This window comes from Cibotium barometz, chromosome 1 (genome assembly GCF_041138505.1).
Source record: "Cibotium barometz isolate CiBa-2024 chromosome 1, ASM4113850v1, whole genome shotgun sequence".
Lineage (NCBI taxonomy): Eukaryota > Viridiplantae > Streptophyta > Polypodiopsida > Cyatheales > Cibotiaceae > Cibotium > Cibotium barometz.
Window position 1 is genome coordinate 38,872,184 of NC_141046.1, and position 12,104 is coordinate 38,884,287.

At 35.1% G+C, this 12,104-nt stretch overlaps 1 pseudogene; it reads left to right on the forward strand.

The window, feature by feature from the left end:
* Positions 1-1,244: 1,244 nt before the first annotated feature.
* On the forward strand, positions 1,245-3,969 carry LOC147641974 (putative xyloglucan endotransglucosylase/hydrolase protein 28; annotated as a pseudogene).
* The last annotated feature ends 8,135 nt before the right edge of the window (positions 3,970-12,104 follow it).

Sequence of the window (12,104 nt, forward strand, 5' to 3'; positions counted from 1 at the left end):
TTAAAATCTCGTTTTGGTGAACTCACACTCACATATGTTTAAGTGAACTCATTGAGTATAAAGATGCATTTAAAAGCAATCCCAAAGAGCCACATTCCCTTCTTTAGAAAGGTGATAACTTTTTATGGGTAGTAAAAGCAATGCCTTTAAATTTGAATTCTAACAATACTCCAAATATATTTTTGAAAGCTAACAACATCATTATGTGGGTATATGGGTTGTTTTTGGTAGAGTAAGAACCAAGTTATCTAGCACATCACGTTATATACCTCACGGAGTTGATAAATTTTGAAAGCTAATGTATAACAACATTATTATGCGGGTATAAAGATCGAGGGGTTCACTCTAAAACAAACCTATATATCATGTGCATTTAAAAATCCATTATTTGTGAATTTTAAGTATTTAAAACAATCTCTTTTAAAAAAATACAAACTTACAATTTATTCTAAAGTCCATGTGAAAACCCCCTTATACAAGTATATTTTTGTAAATTAAAGTTTTATTTAAAATCTTATTTTGGTTAACTCACTGTTTAAGTGAGCTCATTGAGTACAAAGATGCATTTAAAAGCAATCCCAAAGAGCCGCATTTTCTTTTTTAGAAAGGTGATAACTTTTTATTGGGTAGTAAAAGCAATGACTTTAAATTTGAGTTCTAACAATACTCCAAATATATTTAAATAAAGAAAGAGGACCATGGTCTAGAAAGTTTGGAAAATGGAAGAGACGTGGTACTTTAAGCAACTAACCTTGTGGGCCCTTGTGGTACTTGTTTGGAAAATGAAAGAGACATGGTAGTTTAAGCAACTAATTTTGTGGATGATGAAAGTCAATTGAATGAAAACGTATCCTAAGAGTTGTAAGGGAGCATAATCAAAGCATAGGAAGCATGCCTTGTAATGGGCACAAAATTGGTAGTGTAAGCAATGGCAATGCAATTAGGTAAAGGGAAGCAATGGCAATGCAATTAGGTAAAAGGAAGCAATGGCAATGCAATTAGGTAAAGGGAAGCAAAAGAATGCAACTATTTAATTAGTAGGTCAACCTAAAGCATCACTTCAATATTTATAAATCTCCTTAAGTGACACCTTTGTGAAGTGGGTTGTGAACTCCATTTCAAAAATTTAATAGCTTTGGGTTACACTATAGAAAGATATGCTAGCCCATGGAGTCAATTTTCTTTTACATGTATTGTGGTTGTTGCTATCATTTTCATGAAAACAAGATCAATTGTTGGAGATAATGCAAGCTACACCTCCACCCACCTCTCCCCTGACTGTCTTCTTACCATGTACTTTCTAGAATAGAGGTTTTTCCAACATATGGACATCCAACCATCAAATTGTAGATGATTACCAATACCATGTTACAATAATGTTGAATGCTTCCTCAGGCATGTTCTTATTACGTTTTACTTTTATTCAAATTTTAAGCATAAAATAATATTTTATATTGATTATTACAATAGTAATTATTTCATGTTAATTATCAATTTATTTCTTATACAATATGAATTTAAAAACTCGTATTACTAATTTACAGGTTTGATTCGTTGACCTTGTATGAATGAATATTGTCATATTGTACATGAGTCCAATTACTATTTATCTTTCATATATTGCATAAAGAATATAGCTAGAACAAGCAACTTCATTAGGAAATTGAAAATAAAATTTTGAGATTAAAATCTTGACCGTGGTTGTTGTTGCGAGCAGATCTAGATTCACTGTGCATTTAAACTTTTAGCTATTAAACTCACATCGTCAATTGATTGCACAAATTCTTCGTAAATTTGAGTTTGAATTTTTGACTTTAGCAATTCATTCTATCACTGTATCTAGGGATTGGGTTCAAAACAAAAAAACTTAAGTGTATAGGTTTTTCACAATAAAGCTACCGGCTCATGAATATACTGCTAGAGTGATTACCACTTTCTATGTATGTTTACTAACCAAATTTTTTGTGATTAATTTTTTTAAGGTTGAACCATTATCTTTGTTGAATCTTTGAAAATAATTAGCAACAACAAGAGGGTAGAAATTGTGATTAATGTTTACTAATCCAACTTTATGTTTACTGACCCAATTTTATGTGAACCATTATCTTCATTGAATCTCTGTAAATAATTAACGACAAAAAGAGTGATTACTAATCCAACTTTATGATTAATGATTACTAATCCAACCTTATGTGATTAAGTTTTTTAATGTTGAACCATTATCTTAATTAAATCTCTAAAAATAAATATCAAAAGGGTTGAAATTATGATTAACATATTTTTCTCTCTTTAAAATAGACCTCTAATGCATAAATATATCTAGACAAACACGATGAGATAGACTTTGAGTTTTCGGGTAGGATAGGTCTAGGGAGGAGTACATCTTGCAAGCCAATGTGTATGCAGATGGAAGTACTAACATTGGAAGAGAGCAAAGGCTTCATCTCTGGTTTGACACCACTGTAGATTATCATGACTATAGCATTCTTTGGACATCCCAACACATTGTGTACGTTTTATTTTTCAACATGCACTTGAAACTCCTTTTTGTAACTTTCAAGGTTTGTGTAGTAGTAGTACTTGGGATGGATTAGCACACGTCACGTGTGTGCAAAAACACACACATAGACTCTCTCTCTCTCTCTCTCTCTCTCTCTCTCTCTCTCTCTCTCTGTGAACATGTAGTCTTTTATTTTCAACATGCATTTAAATCTTTTAGCTATAATACATAGAAACTTATATTTAAATAGACATCACATGGTGTAAGCTTTATTTTAAAAGCATGCATTTGAACCTTCCAAGTAAGTTTACATATGCACACATTAGACTTTGTGCAAGCTTGTGCACATGCGCACATATGATTATTGTATATACACACATGCACATACAATTACTGTATGTGCACATACAATTATTAGTCATCAATGCTTATTTTTAACTTGCATTTTAATCTTCTCCATGCACACACAAGCCTGTGCACATGCATGCATACAATTATTAGTCATTAATGCTTTATTTTCAACATGCATTTGAATCTTCCCCATACACATACAATTATTAGTCATCAATGCTTTATTTTGAACCTACATTTGAATCTTCTCCATGCACACACATGTTAATAGCCATTAATTGGCATGAGACACAAGCAGACAAGTATGCACATGTGCATACATAACCATTACTTAGCATGAGGCTCAAACACACAAGCACTTATGCGTATGCATGCACATGTGCGTATGCACACATACACATACACATGCGTGTGCACATGCGCGCACACACACACACACATGCACACACGCGTGCACACACACACATGCACGCACACGCACACGCACACGCACACGCACACGCACACGCACACACGCACACGCACACGCACACGCACACGCACACGCACATACACACGCACACGCACACGCACATACACACATGTTATATTCCTTGTCTCTTCTCATAAATCATTTGTAAAACTTAGATTTATGAGAAGAGACAAGGAATATAACATTTCCTACAATAAGGGTTTGATTTTGGAATTTCATTTTTTGAGATGACCAAGCTATATTTTGATAACATACCAATTCACAAATTTCCAAACATGCCTACATTGGGTGGTCAATACCCTGCCAAACAAATGTACGTGTATGCCACCATATGGGATGGATTGGCTTGGGCAACTGATGGGGGAAAGTATAAGGCAAACTTCACCCATGCACTTTTTGTTGCCTCTTATTGAAACTTCATCATCACTGGATGTGCCTTGCAACAACCTAACTCCACATTACTTACAACGTGTGCTAAAATGAGTTCAAGAACAAGGCCATCTTTCTACCTCAATTAACCCAACAACAAAAGCAAAGTATACAATGGGTGCAACAAAACTACATGACCTATGACTATTGCCAAGATAAGCAAAGATATCCCAACCCTTTACTAGAAATCTACCTTGAGCATTCTAAAGAACTTTAAAGTTAGTATTCAAAATGTATCTAATAGAACAATGCCCAAATATGCAATTATGTTGCAAATAAAGAAGTCAAAAAAATGAATAGTAGTTAGTGAACTTCCATATTGATGATTACATTATGAAACCCATGTTTAACTTGTTTGTATACTAGATATGAAACTCATTAGTGTAATCATTTTCTCTCATTTACTTCAAATTAGCATGATTACCTTTCATTTGGGTTAGGTACACCTTGCCCTTTCCCTTATCTTCATGTTCACCTTTGTGATCTTTTGGCTGAGGAGGCTCCTAAGGTCTACTATTAATGGTCATCAAACCATTTAATACTATAGCCTCAAAGGTCTCTTATATGCAACCCCAACCCTTCTCTTCAATCCATTTTATACTGGCCTCTATGGATTCCCCTAAAATTACATAATTTTTAAGATTGATAGGCTTCTCTAGGAGATGAGGTCTTAATTCATATTTTTAAGATTGATAGGCTTCTCTAGGAGATGAAGTCTTAATTCATATTGTGTCACTTTGCAATGTACAAAAAGTAAAGAAACAAAATCCATGCTTGGAAGTACCCAAGCTTGGAAGTTCTAACAATGGACTGAAGGGGCAATGTGTAGATAATTAATGGGAGATCGAGTTAAATTTCCATAAAACATATTATATAGTACATGGTTTCATTCAGTAATGGCTCAAAGTGATAGGAGTTGAGTGGCCCTGATCTAATAGTACATCAAACTATAGCATGTATAGATTGATAATTTTAACATAAATCAAGAATGTATCAAGAATTCCTTGGCCACAGCTCTGCATCACCCTTAGATGCATTTTTACAAGCCTTGGCAGCTAATTCCATAAGAACATCCAAATGTCTTGTGATATCTTTGCACCATCGTGGGGGGGGCTCGGGATAGATTTCAAGCGCCTTGGCTTGTTGTGTTGTCCACGCCATCTTAATCTCTTTCGTCGTGGTGCCCCACCAACACTACGAATGTTGCTAGTTAAAAGTGAAATGGTTCTACCCTCCTCCACACGTGGGCTCTAGGAGCTTTTACATGGACTTCTTGTTCCCATGTTCCTCTCCACTCATGTTGTCCACCCTCTACAGTTCTAACTTCGTGCATGGCACTGCCAATGTCCTTGTGAAATGATTATTGGCTCCAAAAGTTCTAAACTAATTTTTCACCCACTTGTAATTTTTCCTTAGTAATAATCCTATTTGTTCATGCTAAGTCTCATGAAAACCTCTGCAAAAATCGGTGGCCATTATGCAAAATTTCATGTCTAATTTTGGTTTTTGGTCAATCATTGTTGCCTGAAAAGCAAAACCCATCCTTGATTTACATTTCTTTTTTCCATTACTCTTGTACTCTATTGTATGTAATCATAACATAGTTGTGTATACAGGATAAAGGGGCCAATAATGTGGCAGTGTAATTTTTACTCAAAAATCCTTCCAAAAACTTAGTGAATCTATGTTTTTTTAAGATCTTTAGTTATCACAAGATAGATCAATTTATGCAAAAAATTTTGATGGTTGATGCATATTTGAAGTAATTTTTAAAGCAAATAAAAAATCAATAGTTTAGGAATTAAGGATGGGAGCGAACCAGAAAGCTTGCATTCAAAAACAACACACATGCCAACCACATCTTTACTTGAGACGTGAGTTGGTCTAGTGTTCAATTTGCCATGCTGATCACACTAGCATTGAATGCCCAAATTTTTGAGGTTAATGGGTAAGATCTAGAGCATAGAGTCTAGTATGGTCCGTTATTTTGATAAATCTTGGATGGAATGTGTAAGATTCCTCCCTCCAGCTTTTGAGGTGTACAGGTGTAAGAACCTCCCCTTCTGATCTTATAATTATTCCCTCTCTGAAATAAAAGAAAGATCCTGTTTAACCTTGTTTTGGCCTACAGAGAGAAAATGTCTAGAGGGAGGTAATCCAAAATTGAGATATTTTTGGATATAAAAATCCTCCTAGTGTCTAAAATGGTTTCCCCTGAAACAAAAATTCAAAAAAAACTTTCCAATGTGCAATTGGAATTAATTGAAAATAGGTATAAAGGACCTTACCCTAAGGGTCTAGATTTTTAAAAAAATTTGGATTACGGTACAATTAAGGTTCCTATGGACCAATAGGATCAATCCAAGTGTGGGAAGGAGATAAATCCAATTTATAAAAGAAAAAAACACAAAATGAGTAAATGCTCACATAAGATGAAGAGTTGACTGAATACAAGATTTATTAGTAAAAAACTACGAATATTACTAAAAAAATGAGATATTTTGGATATAATGATATTTTTGACACCTTGGTAAGGAGAACGGGGCTCTTCAAGGAGGCACCTATTTCACATGTGTGGAGGCACCTATTTCACATGTGTGGAGGAGTTTTAAACTAAAAAATAATAAGATATTTTCATCTCTCCTCTCTCTTGGATCAAACCAAATAAAAAAGGGAGCCAAACTAGTTCAAATCTTGTCCAAATTCAGCCAAAGTGGTCCAAATCTTGTCCAAATTCAGCCAAAGTGGTCCAAATCTTGTTAAAATTCAGCCAAACTAGTCCAAATCTTGTCCAAATTTAGCCAAACTGAACCTGGAAAATTCTAGAATCAATTTGCTTGGTTAGAGGCGCACCTTTTTCCTATAAATAGAAGCCTCCCTCTTTGTAAAAGCTTAATGGTGTTTATGCACTGTTACTCTACTCTTGTCCTGAGCCATCTACATTGAATTTTTTAATAATTCAATTGTTTTTGGCCTAATCCTCTCCAAAGTGAATTGGTGACCACTATTGCTTCAAACAATAGTAGAACCCTCAATCCCTCAAGCCAAAGGAGAGCTTACAAGCTCCATGTAAGCTAATTTTCTTACTTGTTTACGATAGCAACGTCGAGTTCAGATTTTGGTATAAAAGACCTTGGCGCGTAGACCTTGGGCTTATGCATTTCTATTTAGGGAATTAAGGTGTAGCACGAGTCAGATGGAATCTTCATTTCTCAACAAAAGTATGCAAAAGAAATTCTAAATGCATTTGGCATGGCTAAGTGTAAGTCAACGGCGGGCGGTTACACCCATGAAGGCTAGTGTAAAGTTGTCTATCTCCACTTGTGGATATGAAGGTATATAGGAAGTTAGTGGGGAGTTTGATCTTCCTATGCAATATACGACCTTGTATCATCTTTGCAATTTGTGTCCTTAGTAAGTTCTCAAATCAGTCCTGAGAGCAGCACCACACTGGAAGGTAGGGATGTGGGTGTTGAAATACATCAAAGGTACCATTGGGTATGGCATCACTTACAAAATAGACAATTCCTTGACTGGATCTTGTGACTCAAATTAGGTAGAATATCATGATATCAGGAAACTTATTTTTTATTATTGTTCTCCCATCATTGGGTCTGGAATCACATCTTGGATTAGCAACAATGGCACTTTCTTCTACACAAGTTGAGTACAAGAAAGGCAATATACTTTGCTTCATGTAAAGAAGTTTGGTGTGGAAGCATGTTAACGTGCTACGCTTTTTGCAGTTGTTAGTAGTAGTAGTTTTAAAAAATGGGCATGTGGTAATTTTTTTGTAAATCAAATCATATTTTGTCAGATATTATACATTAAGATTCTTTGTTTCAATAGCTTTCCAATGATATATAGCATGATAGGAAATTTTGCATTGTGGGTCATCTTTGGATCTAGTTAGCACACACAAAAATTGTGCTAATTAGCACTGTGTCGGGACATGCATTTTTTAGCACGTTAAAATGCTTTAACCCTTTGGTTAGGAGGATCTCAGGAGACATGGGTGTTACTTAAAAGGGAGTGATAGTGTTGCTGTGCGACAATCATAGTTGTATGCCAAGTTATGATTGAATTCAAAAACCTAGTGTTTCACGCTTACACAAAGCACATTGAGATATAGTATCATTATGTGCAGGAGCTTATTATGGATGGAGAGGTGGAGCTTGTCTACTTCCTATTATGTGAGATGACAGAGAACTATGTAAACATTTTTACAAAGGCTCTAAGGAGAGATTTGCTAGAGGGGGGGTGTAGGAAAAGCATTTTCTCAATGCACTCCCATGTTTTTTCTGTGGTGACGGATGTGATATATTTTATAAGGCCCCCTTTATGAGGGGTAGCAGTTATAGTGAAGCATCGGGACACCTAATAGTTCCCAATTTAGACACTGGATAGTGGCCAAGTATAGCTAAATGGTTAGGAGCTGGCTTGGCACTCTACCAAGTCTACATAAGTGTGGTTGGATGGTTAGGAGATGGTTTATGTAGACTTGGCATTCTACTAAGAGGGTACATACATGTCTATGTTGTGTTGATCCAGCTTCCGCTATTATGTATTTTTATACTCAACTATGAAATGCTCCAGAGAGAAAATCAAGAAGCAAGACTATAGAAGCACAATGGTGCTTCTAAAAACAGAAGTACCAAAAATGTTTTGGTATGCTCGATCTCTTCAAAACTCTCTCCTCTCTCTCATTCTCACAAAATTAATCAGAACAAGACACAACAGGTCGTGGGAAACTTACTAATATGCCACAATGGATGTAAAACTCTCTTCTTTTAGATATCTCTACTTCCTCATCTCCTAATCCTTTTTCATGTATGTTGTGACTAGTTCACATAAATTGTTTTCATAATAGGTTTACAACATTGCTAGTAACTGTGTATGTATCTACCACACATATTATTAGAGATTGTAGGATTGTTTTGTGAGTGAAAAAGTTATTGTAAGTTCTATTTAGTCTATATAATACTATATTTGGTATAGGTAAAAGTTACTGTTGGTTAACAATGTTTGATAATCTATCACGGATTATGAGCGAGAAACTAGACTAGAACAACTTCCAAGCATGGAAGTTCATGATAATAAACTTCCTCTTCATGAGAAGAGAATATTGTGAGCTTATTATAGGTGATGAGGAGAAGCCCGAGCTTTCAGAAAAAAATCACACTCCACAATATGTACATGCCTTTAAGACATGGCATGAGAGGGCCAACAGGGTTATCTATTAACACTCTATTAGTGTGTTAACATGCCTTTAAGGCATGGCATGAGAGGGCCAACAAGGTTATGTATTAACACTCTATTAGTAGTGTGTTCGATTCTATGATTGGTCATAGATGAAGCGACCCCTAAATATGTATTGGATACCTCTTAAGTTGTATAGCATCAATACCAAGGCTAAGAAGATGCACTTAAAGCAAGAGCTACAAAATATACAAAGGAAGGAGCTATGTACCAATGATTAGTCGTTGAAGATTAAAGGGATAATAGGTGTCCTCATCTCTATTATTGATAATGAGGACTTGGTTTCGGTCAATTTGAATGGGCTTAAAAAAGATAATGATTAGTTTCGGACATCGATCCAGACTCGGGAAAAAAATTCCAAACTTTCAAAACCTTATAGCCCTTATGATTAGTGAAGACATGAATATTGGGATTAAATCATCCTCCAGTAATATGTAGGAGAAGGCCTTCTACATAGACATAGGTAGAGGTAGAGGTATATCTTCATCTAAAGAGACTGAGGTGCATGCCGATATGGAAACAAGAATCATGGACAACAACAAGATTCTAAACAAGTAGAAGAGGCAGGGGAAACCAAAAGGACCGAGGTGGATGACAAAGAAACAAGAGTGAAAATAGCATGGACTATTATTGTTGTTGAAAACCACAATGAAACTAGCATGGACTACTATTATTATGGAAAACCAGAGTAAAAATAGCATGAACTATTGTTATTGTGGAACAAAACCAAGGCATATAGCAAAATACTCTTGTAAAAAGAAGCACCTTTTTATGATGCAGCATATGCTTAGCTCCCCACAAATGGATTCATAGAATTTGGGAGATGTATGATATGTTGATTCGAGATGCCTCTAGCCACATGGCTAGCCATGGTGAATGGTTTTTAGAGAATTTATTTAAAAAAAAGGTTATATAGAACAATATGATGATACAACGCATCCTATTATGCATGCTGGAAAAGCCTCTTTGTCTTTGTAGGATGGAAAAATCAAGTATCTTGTTGGTGCGCTTCATGTGCCAAGAAGAATATAACAAAGAACCTACTTTCTATTATGAAAATGATTGAGCAGTGTTTGCAAGTGATGCTTAAGCCTCATGGATGTTATGTGGAAGATTTTAATAACCAATGTTGCTTGGTTGCATAATGTTTACATTGGGATGTAAGCTTACCTAAAGATGAAGGCTGTAATGTTTGCACATGGTATACACATAAATACATTCGACATGTTAATATTCAGTAGGTTCAAAAATATACAAGGCCAAAGTATTGTTATAAGTTTGGCAAAGTTTAAAGTGGATGGAATGCACATGGTACATGTGTGATTGTATACGCATAAATACATTCGACATGTCAATATTCAGCAAGCTCAAAAATATGCAGGGCCAAAGTATTGTTATAAGTTTTCCAGAGTTTAAAATGGATGGAATGCACAGAGTATGTGAAGCATGCTAATTGGGCAAGCAATCTAAGCATACATTTCCACATGATAAGCATGTAGGTCAAAGACCTTTGGACTGTTAGCATCCATGCTATCACACATATGCACTACAAGAGAGGCATCATTAGCAGTGTTTATTTGTGATATTTTACGTTACATCTCTATAAGCATCGTTATTAACGGTGTTGGGATAAGTGCCGCTTTTAACATCGTTTATGAGTGATACTTGTTCAACGCCGCTACAAGTGTCGCTCAGCGGACACTATTAAAACACCACTATAAGCGACATCATAAACACCGATCGCGACACTGGGCCAAAAAAATAGAGTGTTGAAATTGAGTGAAAATAAAACTTAAAATAAATTAAAACCAAAAAGATTGACAAACATCTAAATATTTTTGAAATAAAACAACAAAAACATCAAATCGATCAATGTGTACATATGTTATGATGATATATATGATGAAATTCATGGATCAAGCTTCCTAATGATAATCAACTATCTAATAGATCTTAATCCTAATCTAATCCTACACTAATGACAACACTAATATAAGGTGGATAAAAATGAACAATACTCATGGTGATAAGTATGTGCTAATTAAGTTTAGACTCAAGTTCAGTTAGGTTACAAGATAGAAACTTGTACTCACAAAAAGACTTGAGATGTTGTGCTTGTATTCCAATGCTTCAAATGTCCTCCTTTTATATGAGGAAAGTACAACAAAGTTATGATAGCTCATGTGGGATAACTTGGCTAGGTGACTTGGCACTCTAGCATCACTCATTTCAACAATATATTGAATTTGTATCATCATCAAATCCATCTTTTGCAATAAATCCATGCATGCCAATTAGTCTATCTCTAAATCCATCATTTTGATGGCTCCTATATCAATACAAAGTCCTATTCTACTACTTGAAGAAGATGTAGAGATATGGTCCTCATGGTTGTCATATTGATTGCTAGTTGCATCCTCCATTGATTGTCCACCATGCATTTTTTCTTCATCTTGATCTTGAAATATACTTTTAGATGATCGAGGAGTTACTTGTATTACATACCACTAATTAGGATCTCTTTGGTCCGGATGAAACACAACCTAAAAGAAAGAACTACAAAATATTTACAAGAAAATATATACAATGCCTTCCTTCTATCTATAGATTCATCAAAATTAAAAATCAAGTGTAAACATGTTCACAATGTTGTGGTAGAATGTATGTGCCTCTTGAATCTTGCCATAATTTAGTTATCAATTGTAAAAAATCCACTTGGATGCTTCTTTAACGGTTTCGTGAGTACTCTATATACCACTTAACATCAAAGATGAATACTTTGAAAGCTCTAAATCCAATCTCCAAGATGTCTTGAATCGTTCCACAATATTCAAGTTTCTCTGCTATAATATTATTCTCTTATACTAGCTTGACTTTCTTGGTTAAAACTTGCCATTACACTACAATCATATGTGATTCTCTTGGAGTCCACACGTTGTGAAAATACCGACCTTCTGACCACATTGCATTATGCACTTTATACTGCAACCCAATAAAAAATCTTTAAATCAGAGAAACCTATGACAGAGCATAACTAGGGTGGTTTGGAGGAAGAAATCGATGATGTTCATCATACACGACTTTCTTTAGTGC